This window comes from Microtus pennsylvanicus, chromosome X, assembly GCF_037038515.1.
Source record: "Microtus pennsylvanicus isolate mMicPen1 chromosome X, mMicPen1.hap1, whole genome shotgun sequence".
In the NCBI taxonomy this organism is placed as follows: domain Eukaryota; kingdom Metazoa; phylum Chordata; class Mammalia; order Rodentia; family Cricetidae; genus Microtus; species Microtus pennsylvanicus.
This window is the reverse complement of record NC_134601.1, coordinates 41,513,870-41,527,726: the sequence shown is the minus strand read 5'-3', so window position 1 is coordinate 41,527,726 and position 13,857 is coordinate 41,513,870. Positions and strand designations below refer to the sequence as shown.

The 13,857-nt window shown below is 41.9% G+C and overlaps 1 protein-coding gene across 9 annotated transcripts in view; it reads left to right on the top strand.

The window, feature by feature from the left end:
* The first annotated feature begins 8,128 nt into the window (after nt 1-8,128).
* Pak3 (p21 (RAC1) activated kinase 3) overlaps nt 8,129-13,857 on the top strand; it is a 250,624-nt gene continuing 244,895 nt past the window's right edge. For 3 of the 9 annotated variants that reach the window (XM_075958640.1, XM_075958637.1, XM_075958633.1), the window contains exon 1: nt 8,216-8,473. The gene's annotated coding sequence lies outside the window, so the exon portion shown is untranslated. Of the gene's footprint in view, nt 8,474-13,857 lie in introns of all 9 variants that reach the window. The other 6 variants (XM_075958630.1, XM_075958635.1, XM_075958626.1 and 3 more) reach the window with 6 other exon arrangements.

The window sequence follows — 13,857 nt, the reverse complement described above, 5'->3', positions numbered from 1 at the left end:
TCAAAAGCAGCTGTACAAGTTTTCTCTCACACCAGCAAAGGGGGAGTGTTCCCTATACTCCACATCCTCTCCAGCATAAGTTGTCATTAGTGTTTTTGATCTTAGTCATTCTGACAAGTGATTTGCATGCTGCCATGGCTAAAGATGTTGGGCAGTTCCTTAAGTGTCTTTTTGGCTATTTAAGATTTCTCTGTTGTGAATTTTCTGTTTGGATCTGTACCACATTTTTAACTGGATTATTTGGTATTTTGATATCTACTTTCTTGAGTTCTTTGTATATTTTGTAGACCAGCCCTCTATCAGATATGGGCTTTGGTGAAGCTCTTTTCCCATTCAGGAGGCTGCCATTTTGTCTTGTTGATTGTGTTCTTGCCTTACAGAAGCTTCTCAGGTTTAGGAGGTCCCATTTATTAATTGTCAATCTCAGTGTCTGTTCTACTGGTAGAAGTGATCTCCTGCTCCAATGCTTTCAAGATTACTTTCCACTTTCTTGTCAATGAGGTTCAGTGTGGATGAATTTATACTGAGGATTTTTTTATCTAATTGAGGTTTGTGCATGGGGATAGATATGGATCTATTTGCATGTCGACATCCTGTTATGCCAGCACCATTTGTTAAAGATGCTTTCTTTTCTCCATTGTATAATTTTAGCTTCTTTGTCAAAAATCAGGTGTTCATAGGTGTGAAGATTAATATCAGGCCAGATATCACCTCTCCAAGTGTAGGCAGAGCCAAGGATCTGGTCATCACAGATGCCTTAAGGGGTGGTTGAGGGTGTGAAGAAGCTGCTCCCAGATCTTCTGGGCTCTGGTGGGTGGTAGTGGAGCATGGGATTTGCCTCCTGGGATTATGGCCTAGAGAGTAGGACTCTCCATTAGGCAAGCCAGATACTCACCTCTCCATGTGGGGGCAGGACCAAAGCTCTGGTGTGTGCAAACGCACTAGGGGATGGTAGCGGGTATGGGGAAGCTGCTCTGAGGTCTCTGGGGTTTGGGTGGGTGGGGAATGGGACTCAGGATGTGCCTTCAGCCACTAGGGCTTAGAGAGCAGGGCCTTTCAGCCAGGAACCCAGACACTCAGCTCTCCAAGGGCAGTCAGGGCCAAGGCTCTAGTGGTTGCAGATGCAGTGGGGGGATGGTTGCAGGTGTAGGACTGCTGCCCCTGGGTCTCTGAGGCTTTGGTGGGTGAGGATGTGGTAGTCTTTATAATGTTACTTGTATGAATTTGACTAATTTTCCCCACTCTTAGCGTTCTTTGATTGCCTGTAGTTCTTTAGTTAGGATTGAAGCTTCTTGATCTTTCCCCTGTCTACTTTGGCATGTCTTTTGCTGTTGCCCTTACTCAGTTCAAATCAATTTGTTCTTATGTGTGCATGTGTTTTGCCTGCATGTGTGTCTATGAACAATGTGTGTGTAATGCTCGTGGTGGCCAAAAGAGGGAAGGAGATCCTTTAGGACTGGAGTTACAAATAGTTGTAAACCATCGTGCTAGTGCTGGGAATAGTGCTGGGAATGGAACCCTAGTCCTCTGAAAGAGCAACCAGTTCCTTAAGAAAAGAACACTCTCTCTAGCATCCAAGTATGGTGTTTTTACATTGAGATACAAATAAAGGTAAGTATTTTTAATTTTCTATTTTAAATAGTTTACAACCCAATATTGTTGTTTTATTTATTCTGATCCTGCTTAACATTTCAGTTGAAGAATTTGGTATGTTTATCTTTGTAGAAATCAGAGATATCTCTAGATTTGCCTTTTCTGTGCTTTTTAATCTGTTGTCTTTACTGCCTGATGTCCCTCTGTTTTTTTTTTTGGGTTTTTTTCCTTCCTTGCATTTTTTATTCTAATTTACCATACCTATTTGGAATGCATATATTTTTTTATTCATGGCCTTATTGATTTTATCATGTTTATTGTAAAAAGTCTAAAATAGTTTCTTTTTTAAAATAATTTAACTTTCAAAGAGAAAACTCATAGCACCAACACTTACTGTGTATGAAGTGCTATTCTAACAACATGGTGAAGTGCTATTCTATTTGCAATCCGCTCATTATTCCAAATTTTGCAAGGAGACATAGGTTTGAAAATTATAGTTGCTTCATTTTCTTTGTCACGAAGTTTGGGTTATGGAAAAGAAAAAAGAAAAAGTCTCATCTATAAAAGTAACTCATTTAATCATGAAGGGAAAGTAATGACATTTGTGGATTTTCCCAATCATGAAATTTAAGCAATTGTCCAGGGAACATTTTCAACATTAACAGAAAAAATTAGATGTCATGTATTCTTATTGACAAAGAAAGCTTAAACAGATTACGGTCCATAATATACATTATATAATATATAGCATAATAAAAATATATAATAGTTATATCATTCTAATTTACCTATCACCTCAAATGTTTTTAACTTCTTTATGTTGGAAATATTGAAAATTCTTCTGGGTATTTTGGAATAAACAACGTTGTACTGGTAATAATAATACCAGGATACTGAAACTTGTCCCTCCTATCTAATTATATTTTTTCTATATAGCCACCAATATTCTATATATTCTCTATCTCTATGTTCTAGTTATCTTCTGACAACAATTTTACTCTACCCTACTTCCTCAAAATCAACTTGTTTAATTCCTACATGTGAGTGGTATATGTCTGTCTTTTGGATTATTTCATTTAGCACTGTATTCTCCAGTTCTCTCCATGTTTATGTAAATGACAGGAATTATTTTTTTATGTCTGAATAATACTCCATTGTGCATGCATACTACATTTCATTTAGCCATTCATGTGCTGGCGGGCACTAGGTTGATTCCATCTCTTGGCTATTGTGAATAGTGCTGCAATAAACATGGGAGTGCAGATGTCTCTTTGGCACAATGACTTCATTTCCTTTGGATGTAAACGCAGTAGTGGGAATGCTGGATCATATGGTAGTTCTATCTTTAGGCTTTTGAGAAGCATTCATACTGTTTTCCATACTTGCTGTATAATTTACACTCCCACCGACAGTGTATTAGAGCTCCTCTATCTCTGCTTTCCTGCCAACATTTGCTGCTTTTTGTCTTGGTTATCACGGCCCTTCTAACTGAGGTCCACACCTATAGTTTTTAAAGAATTGAAACATTAAAGCCCATTCACAGATGCTATATAAATTAATATATACAAGCATTACTTTAAACCTACTAGTAATCTAAAACTGAGTTCCTTCCAGTTCTTTCTTTCTAAGAGAAAGAGGGGGAGGAAGAAAGAGAATCTTAATGTTGTTCTGTAGACTGAACTCCAGGGCATTGGACACATGGACAGTTGCTCTATCACTAAACTGAATCCTTATTTCTTAAGAGTGGGTCTCTCAACATGAGCAAAGAAGTCAGGACCACAAGGGGTGCACCCACCCACGGAGAGAGTGGGGCTGATCTAGTGGGAGCTCACCAAGGCCAGCTGGACTGGGACTGAAACAGCATGAGATAAAACCGGACTCAGTCTGTTTAATGCTATTTGTATGTATTATTTTCTATTTTTAACAATCTTATTATTATAAATTGTCTGTGTTTGAAGGTAAAATGGCACCTTAATTAACAGAACCATAAACACTAGAAACTTATGGTGACACTGAGATTTTGTTTTCTAATTTATTTTGAGTAGGGGTTAATTATAATCTGATAATTACAGGGATTTATTTTTAATACAAGATTCAAGGAGTAACCTATTCATTCTTACTGTCATATTCCTAGCATCACATCCAGTTTTAGGTTCCTTCTTCATATTGATCATGCTTGAAATGTCCTCTAGGAGAAATTGCTCGGGGAAAATTCCTTGTATGTCATTCTGTCTTGCTTCTGTTCTCATTCTTTTGGTCATGCCTGTGCACTTGAGACAGGGTCCATTATCAGTTTCCAAGCAGTTGATGAGGGAGTAGCACCTTGTAATGAAAAGAGCTCTGCATTTGCTATTCAAGTCATAGCTCTTGCTTTTGGCAGCTCTGCACTCCTGGGAAAGAATCTGAACCTTTATGAGTCCTTGTTTGATCATCCACGAAGTAAGGAGGTCAGACTAAACACAGTAATCTACACTCTTACTATTCTGCATTTCTGTTAAGGCATGAATTCAAATCCAAATATTTTCTTTTTGTTCTTTTTCTTTTCTTTTTATTTATTTGAGTTTTTTTTGGGGGGAGGGGTCAGGGATAGGGTTTCTCTGTGTAGCTTTGGAGCCTGTCCTGAAACTTACTCTGTGGACCAGGCTGGCCTCGAACTCACAGAGATTCACCAGCCTCTGCCTCCCAAGTGCTGGGATTAAAGGTGTGTATCACCACTGCCCAACTGTGATTTTTTTTATTCATAAAGAACATCACATTGTTGTTTATAATCTGTGATCTTAGAGAAGCTAAATAAGAAGGTGAACCCAAAGAAAAATATAGTTATCCTCCTGGATATTGGAAGGAGACAAGATTGCCAGGCAAAAATTGGAAACCTGGGGGAGGGATGGGTAGGGGTAAGGGGAGATGGGGAGAAAAAAGTGAGAAGGAGGGATGAGGAGAGCTTGGGGGAATGGGACGGTTGGGATGGAGGAAGGGTGGATATGGGAGCAGGGAAGTATATATCTTAATTAAGGGAGCCATTTTAGGGTTGGCAAGAGACTTGACTCTAGAAATGTCCCCAGGTGTCCATGGAGATGTCCCCAGTTAGATCCTTGGGCAGCTGAGGAGAGGGAGCCTGAAATGGCCCTATTCTATAGCCATATTGATGAATATCTTGCATATCACCATAGAACCTTCATATGGCGATGGATGGAGCTAGAGACAGAGACCCACATTGGAGCACTGGACTGAGCTCCCAAGGTCCAAATGAGGAGCAGAAGGAGGGAGAACATGAGCAAGGAAGTCAGGACTGCGGGGGGGGGTGCACCCACCCACTGAGACAGTGGGGCTGATCTAGTGGTAGCTCACCAAAGCAAGCTGGACTGGGACTGATGGAGCATGTGATCAAACCGGACTCTCTGAACGTGGCTGACAATGGGGGATGACTGAGAAGCCAAGGACAATGGCACTGGGTTTTGATCCTACTTCATGTTCTGGCTTTGTGGGAGCCTAGTCTGTTTGGATGGTCACCTTCCTAGACCTGGATGGAGAAAGGAGGACCTTGGACTTCCCACAGGGCAGGGAACCCTGACTGCTCTTTGGACTGGAGAAGAAGGGAGAGGAAGATAGGGGGAGGGGGAGGGAAATGGGAGGAGGGTAAGAGGTGGAAATATTTAGAGCTAGTTCCAGGACAGGCTCCAAAGCCACAGAGAAACCCTGTCTCGAAACCCCCCCCCCCCCAAAAAAAAAAGAAAGAAAAGAAAAGAAAAAAAAGACTTGTTTCAGACAGGCCAATCCCATAGTCCACACATGATATACCATAAAATAAGACTCAGTCAAAATTAAGAATTGCTAGGCTGGGGGACAGAGGCTCTGTGAGTTCAAGGCCAGGCAAAAAGGAAAGAAGGAAGGAAGGAAGGAAGAAAGGAAGGAAGGACTTCCCACAGGGTAGGGAACCCTGACTGCTCTTTGGACTGGAGAGGGGGAGGAGGATAGGAGGAGGAGGAGGAAAATGGGAGGAGGTGAGGAGGTGGAAAATTTTAATAATTAATAATTAATAAATAAATTTTCAAAAGATGAGCTAAAGAAAAAGAACATAACATTGATTATAATTTGAAAGTACCCAAGTTATATCTACCCTCTTCTCAGACAAAATGTCAGAACTTCTATTGTGATCAATTTCATTGACTTTGACCTTGTCTCGTGTTGCTTTTTCGTAAAAGAAAAATCATATACAGGTATGTAGTTGTGAATAAATTGCACATGCCCCCTTTTACCTGGTTTGGATAGACTTTGGTGTCCAAAAGTTGACAGTGTAAACACATACAGAGTAAAGGATGGCAAAGGCACATTTTCCTTTCTTCCCATTTTTTTTTTTTTACAGTTTGGCTCTTGGCATTATTTTGACTCAATCTTTCTGTGTTTGGCAAGGCTTCAATAAGAATAGTCTATTTGGTTAGAGAGTGGAACAGGGAGTTCCTGGAGGACTATAAATTCAGGTATTTCTGATAGATTCTGAAGGGAGTTTGTTATTCGGTTTTGATATATGGGAATTTGTTTAGAAGCACCAAGGGACTTCTTTGAATAATCTATGTATGTTATTTTAAAGTCTTTGTCATATCCTCCCAAACAATCATAGTGACTGTGCGTAGAAAGAATCCACATCACAATCCACTCCCAAATACTACGTGTTTCATTTTTATCATTCTAGTCTGGTTCTGATCCCAGTCCCATGTTGGTCTTCAAAACTGCAAAGACTCCATCATCTGTAGCTGTTTTCCATGTGTATCTCATGTTGTCAACACTTGATACTATCCTAAAGAAAAGCAAAGTATTCGTCTGTGTTCCCTCAATACTGAGTCAGTACTGACAATAAAAGATTTCTTCTGGAACTAGGCATGGTAGTGTTTGACAGGCAGAAGCAGGTAGAGGCAGGCAGATCTCTCTGAGTTTGAGGCAAGACTCCATATTAGGTAAGTTTCTGGCCAGCAAACTTGTCTTAAAACAACAATAAAGTTGTCTTTTTAAAATGGCTTCTCATTAATTAGTGCTTCTGTTTTCTGTAGTAAGGAAACTATCAGTTATTTAGCTATGTATCACTCTATTTTACTTCTATGCCCAGAAGAGAAGTGCATCATTGCTTTGGGTCACTTTGCATTGTTTTCTAGTTCAAGTTGTCTGGCTCCAGAAATGAGCTTTTGGAACTGTTTGGACTTCTGTATAGGATACAGATTTCTTCTTTTGGTGTCAAACAACCATTTATTTTCGTAGCTGAGGAAGAAGACAGATGTAGTTTGGGGGGCAACCACTTACAAGCTTATTGCCCTTAGCTACTCAAGTGGACTATTTCCCATTGTACTTTCTGCAACTTCATTTCAAATTATGCTTATGCTACTAGTAGCGAAATCAAAAGGATGATTCTGTCTGTGAATTGGAGATTGAGGCCTAAAATATTTTAACTCTGTTTCATCCATTGCCAAGTGTGGTACACTAAGATGCATCAATTTAACTGAAACCCTTTTTTCAAAAATCTGAGATTTCCTTAAAAAAAGATTTAATTTTTATTATGTGTAATCATGTGTATCTATGGACACTTGCTGTCTGTGGAGGCCAAAAGGGGGTGTTGAATACCCTGGATTAGCGGTTACCCCTAGTTGTGAGCCTCCCAACATGGATTCTGAGAACAAAACTTGGGTTCTCTGAGGAGCAATTTTGGGGAGGCTAGAGAGATGGCTCAGCAGTTAAGAGCACTTCCAGAGGCAGCTCACAACTGTTTGTGTGCCAGAGGGTTTGACACCTCCACACCAATACACAGAAAATAGAGCTTTTGTTTGTTTTTAAAAAAAGAACCAATAAAGGCATAAAAAGGAGCAAGTTTAGTTCTTAGCTGCTGAGTGACCTCTTTAGTCTCCTAAAATTTCCTTTTGAAATATAATTTTAAAAGAAAAAAAAAGGAAATTGTGCCTCTCACAGTTGTTTTCTTAGCTTTAGAGATGCATGGAAAACAACATTGGTCTAAAGCTGAGTTCATAACAATCAGCATCCCTCTCATTATCAGGAAAAAATACTATGAAGATTCTGTGGCATTCAGATATTAACGAAGTAAGAGGCCTGGATAACGCTGATGAGGAGAGTGGACTTACAAGAGTACAGACAGTATGCCACCCTGATTACAAGGGCATAAGCAGAGATAAAACAGTAGGAGGAAAGGAGAAAATGCAGAATGTTGCAAAGTTCTGGGCAATCCAACTCATGAGTTAATCCTAGTGAGGGCAAAAATTATCTTCTGAGTCGTCCAAACAGCCAGCCCTGGGATGCACTCAGCCATATGACAGTCACTTTCCTTAGGGTCTTTTCTCTTTGGGTGTAGAGTTTCCAGAGATCTGTGCAGATGCAAGATAGCAGTGCTTAGACAAAAAAAAAAGGCTAAAAGAAGGGGATCCCCACACTCCCTCTTCTACCCACCAAACAGTCAGGCTGAAAAGACTTAAAGGGTTTCACTTCCGCCTGACTGCAGGAACCGCAAGTTCCAGACTAGGTCGGAATTGGAATAATCAGTCAAAATACACCCAGATGCTCTTACACACCCAAATGCGCGCGCGCGCGCTCGCATCCCTGGGCCATGGGGTGCACGTGAGCCCACACACCACACACCCGGCCCTGCCTCTAGCCAGAGCATCCTCAGCAGCTGCCACTGAAGCAGCCTCCTCCTTCTCTTCCTCCTCCTCCTACCACTGCCACTGCTGCTGCTGTGATCGCCTATTCCCTCTCATCCTTCTTCCTCCTCCAATTCCTGCTCCTCCTCCCCCCGCCCCCCATTCCCGGCTCCTCCTGCCCAGCAGCTAAAGGCAGAACCCTCGGCAGCAGCTTCCCTTCTCCTGCCACGAAGAGGTTGGAACAGGTCTGTGCTGGGGGCGCTTTGTTGCGGGTTGCTGGAACACCGGTGGCTCCCAGAGTCACTGGGAGGAGCTCGGGGCAGAGGGAAGGGGAGATTATTTCCCAGTTTTCTGTGTTGCTGTATGAATAGATTGGGGGGAGATAGGACAGAACGACACCTCTGTCCTTTTGCCACTTCTTCCCCACTGAAGCTACTCGGACTCCTGCTCCCGCCCATCCCTAAAGCTCTTTCTTTGCACCCCCACTTCCAGCATCCACTTCCCAAAGCTGAGCTTTCTCTTGTTCTGGGAGCTGAGGGATGGGGGCGGGGAGAGATGGATGGAGTGAATCCAGCCGGGCACCTGGGGGCCTGGGGCTTTGTTACTCAGGACAAAACCAGTCCTTAGTAGTTTTCAGATCCTGGCAAGGCTACCGTCTGCTAGTGGTGTGGGGTGTGGGCCCCTGCATACTAGGGAAGTAAGAGAATGTGAGGGGCACTCCCTGTGTGTGACTGGGCATACAGGAATGCGGTACTGTGTGCCAGGGACGTGCTGGAGATTTTGTGTGGAATTTCGTGAGTTGGACGGGTGCATTTGACTCTCTCTCTCTCTCTCTCTCTCTCTCTCTCTCTCTCTCTCTCTCTCTCTCTCTCTCTCTCAGACACACACACACAGTATGTCTCTGTGTGTTCTGCGCCATGGGGCTGGGCTACTCTTGGCATTACATGTCCTTGGGTCTCATCCCATGCCAAGCCAGAATGCAGCAACATGCAGGCAGGCTGATCAGGTCCAACCTGTTTTGCCCACATTGGAAGGGTGATGATGACTTCAAAGTGATGGAACCCCCTCTCCAAACTGGGGCAGTTGCTTAGTGCTCTCTGGATGTGAAATGTCCACCTAGGTTGACCAAACCCTGGTGGACATCTTGATTGTGGTCCTCTACCCCACCCACAGAAGATTCCTAACTTTCTTAGCAGGTTTTCTTCTCTCAGCCAATGAGATTCTAAGGCTCTTCTAGTGAAGCCTGCAGTGCCTTCCCCACCTCCTGTAATTAGTGGATCCTCGAGTCGTCTTTACTGCAAGGAAGTTTGTGAGGTGTTAGGACATAATTACATGTTTAGAGAAAAGAAACAAATCTGGTGCACTTATTAATTAATTGTGAATTTAGTCTACAAGCTCATTTTTGTGTTCTGATAACACAAGACAAAGTATGTAGCCATTTTGTTTTTAATCAAGAAAAGATCAGTAAAAATGAACAAAACTCCTTAACTTTTCTTGAATATTTTTATTTGTGCTTCTGATAATGCATTGCTTTCCAAGTCCCCAAAATAAGACGTTAAGGATTGCAATCAGTCAAACGACCATTTATCGCACACCTGCCATGTGCCAGGAGTCATGTTAGGTACTGGAAATATGGAAATGAATAAAACATCAGATCACTTCTCGGGGAGTGTAGGCTGCTATGGAAGCTAGAGCGTGGAAATAGTATGACAAGCGATGGGCAGGGTACTGTGGAAGTTCTGCGGAGGGGTGCCCTATTTGGGGTGGGGGTTATGATAAAGGCAGGCTTCGCTGGGAAAGTGACATTTGAGTCAAGCAAGTCTTGCTGAATTAATTCGCCAGGTGGCTAAGTGGAGAATGGCATCCTAAGCTCAAAGAGCAGTGTGTGCAAAGGCAAGGTTATAGTTAAGTAAAACTGCAGGGAGTCTGAAGTACTACTGTGCAATTTTCTGCGACCCTAGAATGAGGCTCTGTGGATTAGAATGATGCTTAATTGGACTATAAGCAAAGAGGTCAAGACCATGATGGGGACACCCACTGAAACCCACTGAATCCCACTGGGTTGGGGTCTCACCAACTCCAGCCGGACAGGGAAGGAACCAGCATAAGACCAAATAGACCCTCTGAATGTGGGTGACAGTTGCATGGCTGGGGCAGACTGAGGGGCCATTAGAAGTGGCACCAGGATTGATTCCTACAGCTTATACTGGCTTTTTGGGAACCTATTCTCTCTGGATGGATACCTTGCTCATCCTAGATATAGTAGGGAGGGCCTTGGATCTTCCCTAAAGCAATGTGCCTTACCTTCTCTCAGAAATGGATGGGGGTGGAGGATAGGTTGGAGGGCATGGGAGGAGGGGAGGGAGTGGGAACTTGGATTGGTAAGTAAAATAAAAAAAGAATGTTTTCTTTCTTTTTTTAAAAAAAGATGGTTAATGATATATCTGAAAGGAGCCAGTATTGCAGATTGATGAGGATCGAAACGTATTCCCATCTTGAGAAATGTCTGTCTCAATAAGTGTGTTTTGCTTTAAGCAAATCTGATATATATGAATGTGGATTTGCAATGCAAATGAACTTAACGGGAAGCATTCAGGTTGCAGATTTTGCTGTTTTACAAAAGAGTTCATAGCCATATATTCTTAAAATAAATAGCAGTCTCGCTCCGGCCTTTATAGTGAATTGTAGTTCTTTTTCTTTTTCTTTTTTTGTCAAAAATGCATTTCCACAAAATTTTTTACATATCCAGTGGATAAAGACAGGTATATCTGCATTACATCCTTATGCAACAAGTTACCAATTTCAGTGCAGGGATTTCCCCTCATGCTGTGAATGTTTAATAAACACCAAGAGAAAATATGAAAATTATAGCAATAAACACCAAATCCATTAACTGTGATCTTTTGTCATTTGACTCATAAGAAATTAACCGGGGCAGAATCTTCAAGGACTTTTACATTTTAGGTACTTTTAGTAGTGTCACTGGTAATTAACTACAGCACAAGGTTTCCTCACTCTATATTGGTTTGGAAATGGATATGTAATGACTACTCTAATACTCACATGATTAAGATACACCAGAAGCTCATTTGGAGTCTTCTGTTTTACTGTGTTGGTACTGATTGCATAGGATGATGGATAGGATAGCTTGGAAGTTGATTTCCACTCAAAGTGCTCAATGGTCCAAGATTATACTGGTGAAGAGTGTGAGGTCTGATGATATGGCTTGGCATCATGGATGCCCCACTCCTTTAAATGAAGCCTCTGAGTAGTCCTGGGTTCTGTTTGAAAGAAATATAAGCGGAGGTGGGTGCAAGTAGAATTACCATCTTTGTTCCTTTGGCCAATGCTCTGCTGTAGAAATAGTGGCTTGGGGTCCTTTGGTTGCACAAAGGTTCTTTGCTCATTATCTGTGGATACCAAAATGTATAATACAGCATCTTTTTAAAAGAAAAGAATATGCCTCAATGCCTATTAGCTTGGGTTGGTATAGAGCTGATCTGCCTGCTGTGCTAGGACTCAAGTCCTAATCCAAGTCCTAATCCAATACTTCTAGATGTGAGTTCCAAACAAGCCAGATGTTCATAGGTCAGATAGAGAGGGAGCAAGAAGAGAGTTTTGTATTCCGCTTTGGGAAATTCTTACTTGAAGAGTGTAGGTTTGTTTGTTAATTCCAGAGCTTCTGAAAGCCTCTACTAGGCCAATGCATATTGCAACTCTCCAGGAAAAGAGCATATGTAGAATTTCTTATATGTTTGCCTATAAAATCCAGCATTCCATTTGTTAGACTGACCTTAAGAGTGTTAGAGGACCTGGCTGGTCAAACAGAGTCTTCTCCTGAGTTCGGAGGCAATTGGTACCTTTCTGGGTAAACTTGGATGAAAGATATGCTGAGTGCCTGGCTTTACCACTCTCAGATTTTCTTCCCTCCTCCATCTGTAAAATGAAGCCGATAGTAATCATTACTCTCACTGACTGACAATGTGATGACAACTAAGATAATATCTTTGCAAGTATTTTGAGCTTCTTAGAGGAAAGACTGTATAGGAGTTCAAGGTTATTATGAAGGGGAAATGAGGAATTAAGGTAATCATTCTGATTATCCAGGCCCGAATTCTGTTCATCTTCTGCACTTGGGGCAGCTGCCCTGAGTTCTCCGCTCTGCTGTGACTGTGAGGATGAGGACCTATCCTCATTCAACCTTGGGTGACTCAGTTCTCTGAGCTTATTTCCTTTCACATCCTGAATTTCACTGTGCCCTTTAATTTCCTGATCTGCAGTTGCCATCAGTACAGATTCAGGAAAACATCATCAATCTGAGCACACTTTGCTGACCAGAGAGCACTGGAGGTGGGAATTAAATTTGGTTGGAAAGTTGCTTTTATTCTTCACACTAATTATCTTTCAGAAACAGTTCGAAAGGGTCATTTCTGAGAGCTCATGGCTTCAGGGCTCCTCTCCGGTGACTCATGTTTACATCAGGGTTGGAGTCTTGATTGCAAGGCAGACCTCTTGATTGTTTGTTTTGCTTTGTTTTTCGAGACAGGGTTTCTCTGTGTGTAGCTCTGGCTGTCCTGGAGCTCACTTTTTACACCAGGCTGGCCTCAGACTCACAGAGATCGCCCTGCATCTGCCTCCGGAGTGCTAGGGTTAAAGGTGTGCACCACCATTGCACAAAGGCAGACCTCTTGAATGTCTATTTCAGGAGTCCATTTTGTCAAAGGCTGAGGCCATCTTTAAGGAAATTTAAATACAAATGAAATAGTATTCACATGAGCATTCATCTTGCCTGATTGCCTTGATATTGTAAATTCCCCAACTTCCCTTTTCTTTACAAATTTCCTTCAGTGGATAACAAACCTCTTAAGAATTAATAGCTAATCACCATAGCATACTGGGCTGGAGATTGAACCTGATCTGGAGGTGTTAGAGGTATTGATTTTAGACTCTTCGGTGCAATGATTGGTTAGTTCTTCTCCATATGAGAGCACCGAGCTGCCGTTGCAATTGGAAAGATTTCTGTTAGCCATACACACAATGTTTTTCGACTTTAAGACAATGTGATGCTGGAAAGTGGGAGTATAGCGACCCTGTGTTCTGGGACACATAATGGAGATACTAGACAAGAGGAGAGCATCATAGAACAGAAGATCTGTGGGAATTTTATAATTGGATAATGGAATGATGACATGACAAGTGATGTGAATTTCCCAAGGTCACATAACCACCAAGTGGTATAAGTCATACTAATAGATACATTTTTGTATTGATTTGGCGATAGGTGTGGGCACACATGTGATGGTCAAAGACCAACTTGCATAATTGGCTCTTTCTTTCTCCCATGTGTGTCCTGTAGATTGAACTCATATCATCAGGTTTGGTGGCAAATACCTTTACCCACTGAGAATGAATTATCCTGTAAACACAGTGAACTGCTTTCTTATGTAGTTCAGGAGAGTTCGGGATGGTTTCTTCAATGAAACTTAAAAATCGCATCCATGCCTGAGTTTGGTTGGCTCTCAGAAAGCAGGAAACAGAGGGATAGACATCTATTGAACCCCAAAAGACAAGAATTTGCTCTGCCCTCCATTGTTCTGACTCACCAAGGCAAGCAGCTAACTAGAAATGT